This window comes from Lepus europaeus, unplaced genomic scaffold (assembly GCF_033115175.1).
Source record: "Lepus europaeus isolate LE1 unplaced genomic scaffold, mLepTim1.pri SCAFFOLD_80, whole genome shotgun sequence".
Lineage (NCBI taxonomy): Eukaryota > Metazoa > Chordata > Mammalia > Lagomorpha > Leporidae > Lepus > Lepus europaeus.
This window is the reverse complement of record NW_026909609.1, coordinates 192,349-210,526: the sequence shown is the minus strand read 5'-3', so window position 1 is coordinate 210,526 and position 18,178 is coordinate 192,349.

Below are 18,178 nucleotides of genomic sequence, written 5' to 3'. Positions count from 1 at the left end.
ACCTCTTTGTCCGGATATGAGTGGATAAAACCGGAAATATCCGGTTTTGTTTTGGCTAACTCAATCCCAGATATTGCTACAGACTCTGGGTTGCTTTTTCGGGATATTATCAACAGACTTTATTGTTTTGAAAGTCTTTTATCGGGGAACATTTTATTTTGAGCTTGGATACAGTAATTGGTTCCACATGGAGACACCAGCTCTACACATTCGTATTTTCTAGGGAGAAAGCCAGAGGAACTGCTGCAAACAAACATGATATTTCTGTTTGTGTAGATGACATTTTATGCACTTGCCTAACGAAAAGACTTTGCTTTTCTCTAAAACCATTTTTACTGTGATTTTCTCGGTCCATTGCATACGAATTCCAAACCTCTTTGTCCGGATATGAGTGGATAAAACCGGAAATATCCGGTTTTGTTTTGGCTAACTTAATCCCAGATATTGTTACAGAGTCTGGGTTGGTTTTTTCGGGATATTATCAACATACTTTATGGTTTTGAAAGTCTTTTATCGGGGAACATTTTATTTTGAGCTTGGATACAGTAATTGGTTCCACATGGAGACACCAGCTCTACACATTCGTATTTTCTAGGGAGAAAGCCAGTGGAACTGCTGCAAACAAACATGATATTTCTGTTTGTGTAGATGACATTTTATGCACTTGCCTAATGAAATGATTTTGCTTTTCCCCAAAACCCTTTTTGCGCTGATTTTCTCGGTCCATTGCATACGAGTTCCACACCACCTTTTCCAGAAATGACTGGATAAAACCAGAAATATCCGGTTGTGTTTTGGCTAACTCAATCCAAAATATTGTGAAAGATTCTGTGTTTGTGTTTTCTGGATATTATCGATGGACTTTATTGTTTTGAATGTTTTTATCAGGGAATATTTAATTTTGTACCATTGAAACACTAATTGGTTCATCATGGGGACACCAGCTCTACACATTCGTATTTTCTAGGGAGAAAGCTAGAGGAAATGAGGAAGAAAAACATGATATTTCTGTTTGTATAGATGACATTTTATGCACTTGCCTAACGAAAAGACTTTGCTTTTCTCTAAAACCATTTTTACTGTGATTTTCTCGGTCCATTGCATAGGAATTCCACTCCAGTTTGTCCGCATATGACTGGATGAAACCGGAAATATCTGGTTTTGTTTTGGCTAACTCAATCCCAGATATTGCTACAGCCTCTGTGTTTGTGTTTTCCGGACACTATCAACGGACCTTATTGTTTTGAATGTTTTTTATCAGGGAACATTTAATTTTGTGCTTGGAAACACTAATTGTTTCCACATGGAGACACCAGCTCTACACATTCGTATATCCTAGGGAGAAAGCTAGAGGAACTGCGACAAACAAACATGATATTTCTGTTTGTATAGATGACATTTTATGCACTTGCGTAACGAAAAGACTTTGCTTTTCTCCAAAACCATTTTTACTGTGAATTTCTCGGTCCATTGCATACGAATTCCACACCTCTTTGTCCGGATATGAGTGGATAAAACTGGAAATATCCGGTTTTGTTTTGGCTAACTCAATCCCAGATATTGCTACAGCCTCTCTGTTTGTGTTTTCCGGACACTATCAACGGACTTTATTGTTTTGAATGCTTTTTATCAGGGAACATTTAATTTGTGTTTGGAAACACTAATTGGTTCCACATGGAGACACCAGCTCTACACATTCGTATTTTCTAGGGAGAAAGCTAGAGGAACTGCTGCAAACAAACATGATATTTCTGTTTGTGTAGATGACATTTTATGCACTTGCCTAACGAAAAGACTTTGCTTTTCTCCAAAACCATTTTCACTGTGATTTTCTCGGTCCATTGCATACGAATTCCACTCCTCCTTGTCCAGATATGAGTGGATAAAACCGGAAATATCCGGTTTTGTTTTGGCTAACTCAATCCAAAATATTGTGAAAGCTTCTGTGTTTGTGTTTTCTGGATATTATCGATGGACTTTATTGTTTTGAATGTTTTTATCAGGGAACATTTAATTTTGTACCATTGAAACACTAATTGATTCATCATGGGGACACCAGCTCTCCACATTCGTATTTTCTAGGGAGAAAGCTAGAGCAAATGAGGAAGAAAAACATGATATTTCTGTTTGTATAGATGACATTTTATGCACTTGCCTAACGAAAAGATTTTGCTCTTCTCTAAAACCATTTTTACTGTGATTTTCTCGGTCCATTGGATACGAATTCCACTCCAGTTTCTCCGCATTTGACTGGAGGAAACCAGAAATATCCGGTTTTGTTTTGGCTAACTCAATCCCAGATATTGTACAGCCTCTGTGTTTGTGTTTTCCGGACACTATCAACGGACTTTATTGTTTTGAATGTTTTTTATCAGGGAACATTTAATTTTGTGCTTAGAAACACTAATTGTTTCCACATGGAGACACCAGCTCTACACATTCGTATTTTCTAGGAGAAAGCTAGAGGAACTGTGACAAACAAACATGATATTTCTGTTTGTATAGATGACATTTTATGCACTTGCCTAACGAAAAGACTTTGCTTTTCTCCAAAACCATTTTTACTGTGATTTTCTCTGTCCATTGCATACGAATTCCACACCTCTTTGTCCAGATATGAGTGGATAAAACCGGAAATATCCGGTTTTGTTTTGGCTAACTCAATCCAAAATATTGTGAAAGCTTCTGTGTTTGTGTTTTCTGGATATTATCGATGGACTTTATTCTTTTGAATGTTTTTATCAGGGAACATTTAATTTTGTACCATTGAAACACTAATTGGTTCATCATGGGGACACCAGCTCTCCACATTCGTATTTTCTAGGGATAAAGCTAGAGCAAATGAGGACGAAAAACATGATATTTCCGTTTGTATAGATGACATTTTATGCACATGCCTAACGAAAAGACTTTGCTTTTCTCTAAAACCATTTTTACTGTGATTTTCTCGGTCCATTGGATACGAATTCCACTCCAGTTTGTCCGCATATGACTGGAGGAAACCGGAAATATCCTGTTTTGTTTTGGCTAACTCAATCCCAGATATTGCTACAGCCTCTGTGTTTGTGTTTTCCGGACACTATCAACGGACTTTATTGTTTTGAATGTTTTTTATCAGGGAACATTTAATTTTGTGCTTGGAAACACTAATTGGTTCCACATGGAGACACCAGCTCTACACATTCGTATATCCTAGGGAGAAAGCTAGAGGAACTGCGAAAAACAAACATGATATTTCTGTTTGTGTAGATGACATTTTATGCACTTGCCTAATGAAAAGACTTTGCTTTTCTCCAAAACCATTTTCTCTGTGATATTCTCGGTCCATTGCATACGAATTCCACACCTCTTTGTCCGGATATGAGTGGATAAAACCGGAAATATCCGGTTTTGTTTTGGCTAACTCAATCCCAGATATTGCTACAGACTCTGGGTTGGTTTTTTCGGGATATTATCAACAGACTTTATGGTTTTGAAAGTCTTTTATCGGGGAACATTTTATTTTGAGCTTGGATACAGTAATTGTTCCACATGGAGACACCAGCTCTACACATTCGTATTTTCTAGGGAGAAAGCCAGAGGAACTGCTGCAAACAAACATGATATTTCTGTTTGTGTAGATGACATTTTATGCACTTGCCTAACGAAAAGACTTTGCTTTTCGCCAAACCATTTTTGCTCTGATTTTCTCGGTCCATTGCATACGAATTCCCCACCACCTTTTCCAGAAATGACTGGATAAAACCAGAAATATCCGGTTGTGTTTTGGCTAACTCAATCCAAAATATTGGGAAAGCTTCTGTGTTTGTGTTTTCTGGATATTATCGATGGACTTTATTCTTTTGAATGTTTTTATCAGGGAACATTTAATTTTGTACCATTGAAACACTTATTGGTTCATCATGGGGACACCAGCTCTACACATTCGTATTTTCTAGGGAGAAAGCTAGAGGAAATGAGGAAGACAAACATGATATTTCTGTTTGTATAGATGACATTTTATGCACTTGCCTAATGAAAAGACTATGTTTTTCTCCAAAACCATGTTTACTGTGATTTTCTCAGTCCATTGCATACGATTCCACACCTCTTTGTCCGGATATGAGTGGATAAAATTGGAAATATCCGGTTTTGTTTTTGCTAACTCAATCCCAGATTTTGCTACAGCCTCTCTGTTTGAGTTTTCCGGACACTATCAACGGACCTTATTGTTTTGAATGTTTTTTATCAGGGAACATTTAATTTTGTGCTTGGAAACACTAATTGTTTCCACATGGAGACACCAGCTCTACACATTCGTATATCCTAGGGAGAAAGCTAGAGGAACTGCGACAAACAAACATGATATTTCTGTTTGTGTAGATGACATTTTATGCACTTGCCTAACGAAAAGACTTTGCTTTTCTCCAAAACCATTTTTACTGTGATTTTCTCGGTCCATTGCATACGAATTCCACACCTCTTTGTCCAGATATGAGTGGATAAAACCGGAAATATCCGGTTTTGTTTTGGCTAACTCAATCCCAGATATTGCTACAGCCTCTCTGTGTGTGTTTTCCGGACACTATCAACGGACTTTATTGTTTTGAATGTTTTTTATCAGGGAACATTTAATTTGTGCTTGGAAACACTAATTGGTTCCACATGGAGACACCAGCTCTACACATTCTTATTTTCTAGGGAGAAAGCCAGAGGAACTGCTGCAAACAAACATGATATTTCTGTTTGTGTAGATGACATTTTATGCACTTGCCTAACGAAAAGACTTTGCTTTTCTCCAAAACTATTTTTACTGTGATTTTCTCGGTCCATTGCATACGAATTCCCCACCACCTTTTCCAGAAATGACTGGATAAAACCAGAAATATCTGGTTGTGTTTTGGCTAACTCAATCCAAAATATTGTGAAAGCTTCTGTGTTTGTGTTTTCTGGATATTATCGATGGACTTTATTGTTTTGAATGTTTTTATCAGGGAACATTTAATTTTGTACCATTGAAACACTAATTGGTTCATCATGGGGACACCAGCTCTACACATTCGTATTTTCTAGGGAGAAAGCTAGAGGAAATGAGGAAGACAAACATGATATTTCTGTTTGTATAGATGACATTTTATGCACTTGCCTAATTAAAAGACTATGCTTTTCTCCAAAACCATGTTTACTGTGATTTTCTCAGTCCATTGCATACGATTCCACACCTCTTTGTTCGGATATGAGTGGATAAAACTGGAAATATCCGGTTTTGTTTTTGCTAACTCAATCCCAGATTTTGCTACAGCCTCTCTGTTTGAGTTTTCCGGACACTATCAACGGACCTTATTGTTTTGAATGTTTTTTATCAGGGAACATTTAATTTTGTGCTTGGAAACACTCATTGGTTCCACATGGAGACACCAGCTCTACACATTCATATATCCTAGGGAGAAAGCTAGAGGAACTGCGACAAACAAACATGATATTTCTGTTTGTGTAGATGACATTTTATGCACTTGCCTAACGAAAAGACTTTGCTTTTCTCCAAAACCATTTTTACTGTGATTTTCTCGGTCCATTGCATACGAATTCCACACCTCTTTGTCCAGATATGAGTGGATAAAACCGGAAATATACGGTTTTGTTTTGGCTAACTCAATCCAAAATATTGTGAAAGCTTGTGTGTTTGTGTTTTCTGGATATTATCGATGGACTTTATTGTTTTGAATGTTTTTATCAGGGAACATTTAATTTTGTACCATTGAAACACTAATTGGTTCATCATGGGGACACCAGCTCTCCACATTCGTATTTTCTAGGGAGAAAGCTAGAGCAAATGAGGAAGAAAAACATGATATTTCTGTTTGTATAGATGACATTTTATGCACATGCCTAACGAAAAGACTTTGCTTTTCTCTAAAACCATTTTTACTGTGATTTTCTCGGTCCATTGGATACGAATTCCACTCCAGTTTCTCCGCATTTGACTGGAGGAAACCGGAAATATCCTGTTTTGTTTTGGCTAACTCAATCCCAGATATTGCTACAGCCTCTGTGTTTGTGTTTTCCGGACACTATCAACGGACTTTATTGTTTTGAATGTTTTTTATCAGGGAACATTTAATTTTGTGCTTGGAAACACTAATTGGTTCCACATGGAGACACCAGCTCTACACATTCGTATTTTCTAGGGAGAAAGCTAGAGGAACTGCGACAAACAAACATGATATTTCTGTTTGTATAGATGACATTTTATGCACTTGCCTAACGAAAAGACTTTGCTTTTCTCCAAAACCATTTTTACTGTGATTTTCTCGGTCCATTGCCTACGAATTCCACACCTCTTTAACCGGATATGAGTGAATAAAACCGGAAATATCCGGTTTTGTTTTGGCTAACTCAATTCCAGATATTGCTACAGAATCTGGGTTGGTTTTGTCGGGATATTATCAACATACTTTATGGTTTTGAAATTCTTTTATCGGGGAACATTTTATTTTGAGCTTGGATACAGTAATTGGTTCCACATGGAGACACCAGCTCTACACATTCATATTTTCTAGGGAGAAAGCCAGAGGAACTGCTGCAAACAAACATGATATTTCTGTTTGTGTAGATGACATTTTATGCACTTGCCTAACGAAAAGACTTTGCTTTTCTCCAAAACCATTTTTACTGTGATTTTCTCGGTCCATTGCATACGAATTCCACACCTCTTTGTCCGGATATGAGTGGATAATACTGGAAATATCCGGTTTTGTTTTGGCTAACTCAATCCCAGATATTGCTACAGCCTCTCTGTTTGTGTTTTCCGGACACTATCAACGGACTTTATTGTTTTGAATGTTTTTTATCAGGGAACATTTAATTTGTGCTTGGAAACACTAATTGGTTCCACATGGAGACACTAGCTCTACACATTCGTATTTTCTAGGGAGAAAGCCAGAGGAACTGCTGCAAACAAACATGATATTTCTGTTTGTGTAGATGACATTTTATGCACTTGCCTAACGAAAAGACTTTGCTTTTCCCAAAACCATTTTTACTGTGATTTTCTCGGTCCATTGCATACGAATTCCACACCACCTTTTCCAGAAATGACTGGATAAAACCAGAAATATCCGGTGGTGTTTTGGCTAACTCAATCCAAAATATTGTGAAAGCTTCTGTGTTTGTGTTTTCTGGATATTATCGATGGACTTTATTGTTTTGAATGTTTTTATCAGGGAACATTTAATTTTGTACCATTGAAACACTAATTGATTCATCATGGGGACAGCAGCTCTCCACATTCGTATTTTCTAGGGAGAAAGCTAGAGGAAATGAGGAAGACAAACATGATATTTCTGTTTGTATAGATGACATTTTATGCACTTGCCTAACGAAAAGACATTGCTTTTCTCCAAAACCATTTTCTCTGTGATTTTCTCGGTCCATTGCATACGAATTCCACACCTCTTTGTCCGGATATGAGTGGATAATACTGGAAATATCCGGTTTTGTTTTGGCTAACTCAATCCCAGATATTGCTACAGCCTCTCTGTGTGTGTTTTCCGGACACTATCAACGGACTTTATTGTTTTGAATGTTTTTTATCAGGGAACATTTAATTTGTGTTTGGAAACACTAATTGGTTCCACATGCAGACACCAGCTCTACACATTCGTATTTTCTAGGGAGAAAGCCAGAGGAACTGCTGCAAACAAACATGATATTTCTGTTTGTGTAGATGACATTTTATGCACTTGCCTAACGAAAAGACTTTGCTTTTCTCCAAAACCATTTTTACTGTGATTTTCTCGGTCCATTGCATACGAATTCCACACCTCTTTGTCCAGATATGAGTGGATAAAACCGGAAATATACGGTTTTGTTTTGGCTAACTCAATCCAAAATATTGTGAAAGCTTCTGTGTTTGTGTTTTCTGGATATTATCGATGGACTTTATTGTTTTGAATGTTTTTATCAGGGAACATTTAATTTTGTACCATTGAAACACTAATTGGTTCATCATGGGGACACCAGCTCTCCACATTCGTATTTTCTAGGGAGAAAGCTAGAGCAAATGAGGAAGAAAAACATGATATTTCTGTTTGTATAGATGACATTTTATGCACATGCCTAACGAAAAGACTTTGCTTTTCTCTAAAACCATTTTTACTGTGATTTTCTCGGTCCATTGGATACGAATTCCACTCCAGTTTGTCCGCATATGACTGGAGGAAACCGGAAATATCCTGTTTTGTTTTGGCTAACTCAATCCCAGATATTGCTACAGCCTCTGTGTTTGTGTTTTCCGGACACTATCAACGGACTTTATTGTTTTGAATGTTTTTTATCAGGGAACATTTAATTTTGTGCTTGGAAACACTAATTGGTTCCACATGGAGACACCAGCTCTACACATTCGTATTTTCTAGGGAGAAAGCTAGAGGAACTGCGACAAACAAACATGATATTTCTGTTTGTATAGATGACATTTTATGCACTTGCCTAACGAAAAGACTTTGCTTTTCTCTAAAACCATTTTTACTGTGATTTTCTCGGTCCATTGCCTACGAATTCCACACCTCTTTAACCGGATATGAGTGAATAAAACCGGAAATATCCGGTTTTGTTTTGGCTAACTCAATCCCAGATATTGCTACAGCCTCTCTGTGTGTGTTTTCCGGACACTATCAACGGACTTTATTGTTTTGAATGTTTTTTATCAGGGAACATTTAATTTGTGTTTGGAAACACTAATTGGTTCCACATGCAGACACCAGCTCTACACATTCGTATTTTCTAGGGAGAAAGCCAGAGGAACTGCTGCAAACAAACATGATATTTCTGTTTGTGTAGATGACATTTTATGCAGTTGCCTAACGAAAAGACTTTGCTTTTCTCCAAAACCATTTTTACTGTGATTTTCTCGGTCCATTGCATACAAATTCCACACCACCTTTTCCAGAAATGACTGGATAAAACCAGAAATATCCGGTTGTGTTTTGGCTAACTCAATCCAAAATATTGTGAAAGCTTCTGTGTTTGTGTTTTCTGGATATTATCGATGGACTTTATTGTTTTGAATGTTTTTTATCAGGGAACATTTAATTTTGTACCATTGAAACACTAATTGGTTCATCATGGGGACACCAGCTCTACACATTCGTATTTTCTAGGGAGAAAGCTAGAGGAAATGAGGAAGACAAACATGATATTTCTGTTTGTATAGATGACATTTTATGCACTTGCCTAATTAAAAGACTATGCTTTTCTCCAAAACCATGTTTACTGTGATTTTCTCAGTCCATTGCATACGATTCCACACCTCTTTGTTCGGATATGAGTGGATAAAACTGGAAATATCCGGTTTTGTTTTTGCTAACTCAATCCCAGATTTTGCTACAGCCTCTCTGTTTGAGTTTTCCGGACACTATCAACGGACCTTATTGTTTTGAATGTTTTTTATCAGGGAACATTTAATTTTGTGCTTGGAAACACTCATTGGTTCCACATGGAGACACCAGCTCTACACATTCATATATCCTAGGGAGAAAGCTAGAGGAACTGCGACAAACAAACATGATATTTCTGTTTGTGTAGATGACATTTTATGCACTTGCCTAACGAAAAGACTTTGCTTTTCTCCAAAACCATTTTTACTGTGATTTTCTCGGTCCATTGCATACGAATTCCACACCTCTTTGTCCAGATATGAGTGGATAAAACCGGAAATATACGGTTTTGTTTTGGCTAACTCAATCCAAAATATTGTGAAAGCTTGTGTGTTTGTGTTTTCTGGATATTATCGAAGGACTTTATTGTTTTGAATGTTTTTATCAGGGAACATTTAATTTTGTACCATTGAAACACTAATTGGTTCATCATGGGGACACCAGCTCTCCACATTCGTATTTTCTAGGGAGAAAGCTAGAGCAAATGAGGAAGAAAAACATGATATTTCTGTTTGTATAGATGACATTTTATGCACATGCCTAACGAAAAGACTTTGCTTTTCTCTAAAACCATTTTTACTGTGATTTTCTCGGTCCATTGGATACGAATTCCACTCCAGTTTCTCCGCATTTGACTGGAGGAAACCGGAAATATCCTGTTTTGTTTTGGCTAACTCAATCCCAGATATTGCTACAGCCTCTGTGTTTGTGTTTTCCGGACACTATCAACGGACTTTATTGTTTTGAATGTTTTTTATCAGGGAACATTTAATTTTGTGCTTGGAAACACTAATTGGTTCCACATGGAGACACCAGCTCTACACATTCGTATTTTCTAGGGAGAAAGCTAGAGGAACTGCGACAAACAAACATGATATTTCTGTTTGTATAGATGACATTTTATGCACTTGCCTAACGAAAAGACTTTGCTTTTCTCCAAAACCATTTTTACTGTGATTTTCTCGGTCCATTGCCTACGAATTCCACACCTCTTTAACCGGATATGAGTGAATAAAACCGGAAATATCCGGTTTTGTTTTGGCTAACTCAATTCCAGATATTGCTACAGAATCTGGGTTGGTTTTGTCGGGATATTATCAACATACTTTATGGTTTTGAAATTCTTTTATCGGGGAACATTTTATTTTGAGCTTGGATACAGTAATTGGTTCCACATGGAGACACCAGCTCTACACATTCATATTTTCTAGGGAGAAAGCCAGAGGAACTGCTGCAAACAAACATGATATTTCTGTTTGTGTAGATGACATTTTATGCACTTGCCTAACGAAAAGACTTTGCTTTTCTCCAAAACCATTTTTACTGTGATTTTCTCGATCCATTGCATACGAATTCCACACCTCTTTGTCCGGATATGAGTGGATAATACTGGAAATATCCGGTTTTGTTTTGGCTAACTCAATCCCAGATATTGCTACAGCCTCTCTGTTTGTGTTTTCCGGACACTATCAACGGACTTTATTGTTTTGAATGTTTTTTATCAGGGAACATTTAATTTGTGCTTGGAAACACTAATTGGTTCCACATGGAGACACTAGCTCTACACATTCGTATTTTCTAGGGAGAAAGCCAGAGGAACTGCTGCAAACAAACATGATATTTCTGTTTGTGTAGATGACATTTTATGCACTTGCCTAACGAAAAGACTTTGCTTTTCCCAAAACCATTTTTACTGTGATTTTCTCGGTCCATTGCATACGAATTCCACACCACCTTTTCCAGAAATGACTGGATAAAACCAGAAATATCCGGTGGTGTTTTGGCTAACTCAATCCAAAATATTGTGAAAGCTTCTGTGTTTGTGTTTTCTGGATATTATCGATGGACTTTATTGTTTTGAATGTTTTTATCAGGGAACATTTAATTTTGTACCATTGAAACACTAATTGATTCATCATGGGGACAGCAGCTCTCCACATTCGTATTTTCTAGGGAGAAAGCTAGAGGAAATGAGGAAGACAAACATGATATTTCTGTTTGTATAGATGACATTTTATGCACTTGCCTAACGAAAAGACATTGCTTTTCTCCAAAACCATTTTCTCTGTGATTTTCTCGGTCCATTGCATACGAATTCCACACCTCTTTGTCCGGATATGAGTGGATAATACTGGAAATATCCGGTTTTGTTTTGGCTAACTCAATCCCAGATATTGCTACAGCCTCTCTGTGTGTGTTTTCCGGACACTATCAACGGACTTTATTGTTTTGAATGTTTTTTATCAGGGAACATTTAATTTGTGTTTGGAAACACTAATTGGTTCCACATGCAGACACCAGCTCTACACATTCGTATTTTCTAGGGAGAAAGCCAGAGGAACTGCTGCAAACAAACATGATATTTCTGTTTGTGTAGATGACATTTTATGCACTTGCCTAACGAAAAGACTTTGCTTTTCTCCAAAACCATTTTTACTGTGATTTTCTCGGTCCATTGCATACGAATTCCACACCTCTTTGTCCAGATATGAGTGGATAAAACCGGAAATATACGGTTTTGTTTTGGCTAACTCAATCCAAAATATTGTGAAAGCTTCTGTGTTTGTGTTTTCTGGATATTATCGATGGACTTTATTGTTTTGAATGTTTTTATCAGGGAACATTTAATTTTGTACCATTGAAACACTAATTGGTTCATCATGGGGACACCAGCTCTCCACATTCGTATTTTCTAGGGAGAAAGCTAGAGCAAATGAGGAAGAAAAACATGATATTTCTGTTTGTATAGATGACATTTTATGCACATGCCTAACGAAAAGACTTTGCTTTTCTCTAAAACCATTTTTACTGTGATTTTCTCGGTCCATTGGATACGAATTCCACTCCAGTTTGTCCGCATATGACTGGAGGAAACCGGAAATATCCTGTTTTGTTTTGGCTAACTCAATCCCAGATATTGCTACAGCCTCTGTGTTTGTGTTTTCCGGACACTATCAACGGACTTTATTGTTTTGAATGTTTTTTATCAGGGAACATTTAATTTTGTGCTTGGAAACACTAATTGGTTCCACATGGAGACACCAGCTCTACACATTCGTATTTTCTAGGGAGAAAGCTAGAGGAACTGCGACAAACAAACATGATATTTCTGTTTGTATAGATGACATTTTATGCACTTGCCTAACGAAAAGACTTTGCTTTTCTCCAAAACCATTTTTACTGTGATTTTCTCGGTCCATTGCCTACGAATTCCACACCTCTTTAACCGGATATGAGTGAATAAAACCGGAAATATCCGGTTTTGTTTTGGCTAACTCAATCCCAGATATTGCTACAGCCTCTCTGTGTGTGTTTTCCGGACACTATCAACGGACTTTATTGTTTTGAATGTTTTTTATCAGGGAACATTTAATTTGTGTTTGGAAACACTAATTGGTTCCACATGCAGACACCAGCTCTACACATTCGTATTTTCTAGGGAGAAAGCCAGAGGAACTGCTGCAAACAAACATGATATTTCTGTTTGTGTAGATGACATTTTATGCAGTTGCCTAACGAAAAGACTTTGCTTTTCTCCAAAACCATTTTTACTGTGATTTTCTCGGTCCATTGCATACGAATTCCACACCTCTTTGTCCAGATATGAGTGGATAAAACCGGAAATATCCGGTTTTGTTTTGGCTAACTCAATCCAAAATATTGTGAAAGCTTCTGTGTTTGTGTTTTCTGGATATTATTGATGGACTTTATTGTTTTGAATGTTTTTATCAGGGAACATTTAATTTTGTACCATTGAAACACTAATTGGTTCATCATGGGGACACCAGCTCTACACTATCGTATTTTCTAGGGAGAAAGCTAGAGGAAATGAGGAAGACAAACATGATATTTCTGTTTGTATAGATGATATTTTATGCACTTGCCTAACGAAAAGACTTTGCTTTTCTCTAAAACCATTTTTACTGTGATTTTCTCGGTCCATTGCATAGGAATTCCACTCCAGTTTGTCCGCATATGACTGGAGGAAACCGGAAATATCCGGTTTTGTTTTGGCTAACTCAATCCCAGATATTGCTACAGCCTCTGTGTTTGTGTTTTCCGGACACTATCAACGGACTTTATTGTTTTGAAAGTTTTTTATCAGGGAACATTTAATTTGTGTTTGGAAACACTAATTGGTTCCACATGGAGACACCAGCTCGACACATTCATATTTTCTAGGGAGAAAGCTAGAGGAACTGCGACAAACAAACATGATATTTCTGTTTGTATAGATGACATTTTATGCACTTGCCTAACGAAAAGACTTTGCTTTTCTCTAAAACCATTTTTACTCTGATTTTCTCGGTCCATTGGATACGAATTCCACTCCAGTTTGTCCGCATATGACTGGAGGAAACCGGAAATATCCGGTTTTGTTTTGGCTAACTCAATCCAAAATATTGTGAAAGCTTCTGTGTTTGTGTTTTCTGAATATTATTGATGGACTTTATTGTTTTGAATGTTTTTATCAGGGAACATTTAATTTTGTACCATTGAAACACTAATTGGTTCATCATGGGGACACCAGCTCTACACTATCGTATTTTCTAGGGAGAAAGCTAGAGGAAATGAGGAAGACAAACATGATATTTCTGTTTGTATAGATGACATTTTATGCACTTGCCTAACGAAAAGACTTTGCTTTTCTCTAAAACCATTTTTACTGTGATTTTCTCGGTCCATTGCATAGGAATTCCACTCCAGTTTGTCCGCATATGACTGGAGGAAACCGGAAATATCCGGTTTTGTTTTGGCTAACTCAATCCCAGATATTGCTACAGCCTCTGTGTTTGTGTTTTCCGGACACTATCAACGGACTTTATTGTTTTGAAAGTTTTTTATCAGGGAACATTTAATTTGTGTTTGGAAACACTAATTGGTTCCACATGGAGACACCAGCTCGACACATTCATATTTTCTAGGGAGAAAGCTAGAGGAACTGCGACAAACAAACATGATATTTCTGTTTGTATAGATGACATTTTATGCACTTGCCTAACGAAAAGACTTTGCTTTTCTCTAAAACCATTTTTACTCTGATTTTCTCGGTCCATTGGATACGAATTCCACTCCAGTTTGTCCGCATATGACTGGAGGAAACCGGAAATATCCGGTTTTGTTTTGGCTAACTCAATCCCAGATATTGCTACAGCCTCTGTGTTTGTGTTTTCCGGACACTATCAACGGACTTTATTGTTTTGAATGTTTTTTATCAGGGAACATTTAATTTTGTGCTTGGAAACACTCATTGGTTCCACATGGCGACACCAGCTCTACACATTCGTATTTTCTAGGGAGAAAGCCAGAGGAACTGCGACAAACAAACATGATATTTCTGTGTGTATAGATGACATTTTATGCACTTGCCTAACGAAATGACTTTGCTTTACTCCAAAACCATTTTTACTGTGATTTTCTCGGTCCATTGCATACGAATTCCACACCTCTTTGTCCGGATATGAGTGAAGAAAACCGGAAATATCCGGTTTTGTTTTGGCTAACTCAATCCCAGATATTGCTACAGAATCTGGGTTGGTTTTTTCGGGATATTATCAACATACTTTATTGTTCTGAAATTCTTTTATCGGGGAACATTTTATTTTGAGCTTGGATACAGTAATTGGTTCCACCTGGAGACACCAGCTCTACACATTCGTATTTTCTAGGGAGAAAGCCAGAGGAACTGCGACAAACAAACATGATATCTCTGTTTGTGTAGATGACATTTTTTGCACTTGCCTAACGAAAAGACTTTGCTTTTCTCCAAAACCATTTTATCTGTGATATTCTCGGTCCATTGCATACGAATTCCACACCTCTTTGTCCGGATATGAGTGGATAAAACCGGAAATATCCGGTTTTGTTTTGGCTAACTCAATCCCAGGTATTGCTACAGACTCTGGGTTGGTTTTTTCGGGATATTATCAACAGACTTTATGGTTTTGAAAGTCTTTTATCGGGGAACATTTTATTTTGAGCTTGGATACAGTAATTGTTCCACATGGAGACACCAGCTCTACACATTCGTATTTTCTAGGGAGAAAGCCAGAGGAACTGCTGCAAACAAACATGATATTTCTGTTTGTGTAGATGACATTTTATACACTTGCCTAACGAAATGACTTTGCTTTTCCCCAAAACCATTTTTGCTCTGATTTTCTCGGTCCATTTCATACGAATTCCACACCACCTTTTCCAGAAATGACTGGATAAAACCAGAAATATCCGGTTGTGTTTTGGCTAACTCAATCCAAAATATTGTGAAAGCTTCTGTGTTTGTGTTTTCTGGATATTATCGATGGACTTTATTGTTTTGAATGTTTTTATCAGGGAACATTTAATTTTGTACCATTGAAACACTAATTGGTTTATCATGGGGACACCAGCTCTCCACATTCGTATTTTCTAGGGAGAAAGCTAGAGGAAATGAGGAAGACAAACATGATATTTCTGTTTGTATAGATGACATTTTATGCACTTCCTAACGAAAAGACTTTGCTTTTCTCTAAAACCATTTTTACTGTGATTTTCTCGGTCCATTGGATACGAATTCCACTCCAGTTTGTCGGCATATGACTGGAGGAAACCGGAAATATCCGGTTTTGTTTTGGCTAACTCAATCCCAGATATTGCTACAGCCTCTGTGTTTGTGTTTTCCGGACACTATCAACGGACTTTATTGTTTTGAATGTTTTTTATCAGGGAACATTTAATTTTGTGCTTGGAAACACTAATTGGTTCCACATGGAGACACCAGCTCTACACATTCGTATATCCTAGGGAGAAAGCTAGAGGAACTGCGAAAAACAAACATGATATTTCTGTTTGTGTAGATGACATTTTATGCACTTGCCTAATGAAAAGACTTTGCTTTTCTCCAAAACCATTTTCTCTGTGATATTCTCGGTCCATTGCATACGAATTCCACACCTCTTTGTCCGGATATGAGTGGATAAAACCGGAAATATCCGGTTTTGTTTTGGCTAACTCAATCCCAGATATTGCTACAGACTCTGGGTTGGTTTTTTCGGGATATTATCAACAGACTTTATGGTTTTGAAAGTCTTTTATCGGGGAACATTTTATTTTGAGCTTGGATACAGTAATTGTTCCACATGGAGACACCAGCTCTACACATTCGTATTTTCTAGGGAGAAAGCCAGAGGAACTGCTGCAAACAAACATGATATTTCTGTTTGTGTAGATGACATTTTATGCACTTGCCTAACGAAAAGACTTTGCTTTTCGCCAAACCATTTTTGCTCTGATTTTCTCGGTCCATTGCATACGAATTCCCCACCACCTTTTCCAGAAATGACTGGATAAAACCAGAAATATCCGGTTGTGTTTTGGCTAACTCAATCCAAAATATTGGGAAAGCTTCTGTGTTTGTGTTTTCTGGATATTATCGATGGACTTTATTCTTTTGAATGTTTTTATCAGGGAACATTTAATTTTGTACCATTGAAACACTTATTGGTTCATCATGGGGACACCAGCTCTACACATTCGTATTTTCTAGGGAGAAAGCTAGAGGAAATGAGGAAGACAAACATGATATTTCTGTTTGTATAGATGACATTTTATGCACTTGCCTAATGAAAAGACTATGTTTTTCTCCAAAACCATGTTTACTGTGATTTTCTCAGTCCATTGCATACGATTCCACACCTCTTTGTCCGGATATGAGTGGATAAAATTGGAAATATCCGGTTTTGTTTTTGCTAACTCAATCCCAGATTTTGCTACAGCCTCTCTGTTTGAGTTTTCCGGACACTATCAACGGACCTTATTGTTTTGAATGTTTTTTATCAGGGAACATTTAATTTTGTGCTTGGAAACACTAATTGTTTCCACATGGAGACACCAGCTCTACACATTCGTATATCCTAGGGAGAAAGCTAGAGGAACTGCGACAAACAAACATGATATTTCTGTTTGTGTAGATGACATTTTATGCACTTGCCTAACGAAAAGACTTTGCTTTTCTCCAAAACCATTTTTACTGTGATTTTCTCGGTCCATTGCATACGAATTCCACACCTCTTTGTCCAGATATGAGTGGATAAAACCGGAAATATCCGGTTTTGTTTTGGCTAACTCAATCCCAGATATTGCTACAGCCTCTCTGTGTGTGTTTTCCGGACACTATCAACGGACTTTATTGTTTTGAATGTTTTTTATCAGGGAACATTTAATTTGTGCTTGGAAACACTAATTGGTTCCACATGGAGACACCAGCTCTACACATTCTTATTTTCTAGGGAGAAAGCCAGAGGAACTGCTGCAAACAAACATGATATTTCTGTTTGTGTAGATGACATTTTATGCACTTGCCTAACGAAAAGACTTTGCTTTTCTCCAAAACTATTTTTACTGTGATTTTCTCGGTCCATTGCATACGAATTCCCCACCACCTTTTCCAGAAATGACTGGATAAAACCAGAAATATCTGGTTGTGTTTTGGCTAACTCAATCCAAAATATTGTGAAAGCTTCTGTGTTTGTGTTTTCTGGATATTATCGATGGACTTTATTGTTTTGAATGTTTTTATCAGGGAACATTTAATTTTGTACCATTGAAACACTAATTGGTTCATCATGGGGACACCAGCTCTACACATTCGTATTTTCTAGGGAGAAAGCTAGAGGAAATGAGGAAGACAAACATGATATTTCTGTTTGTATAGATGACATTTTATGCACTTGCCTAATTAAAAGACTATGCTTTTCTCCAAAACCATGTTTACTGTGATTTTC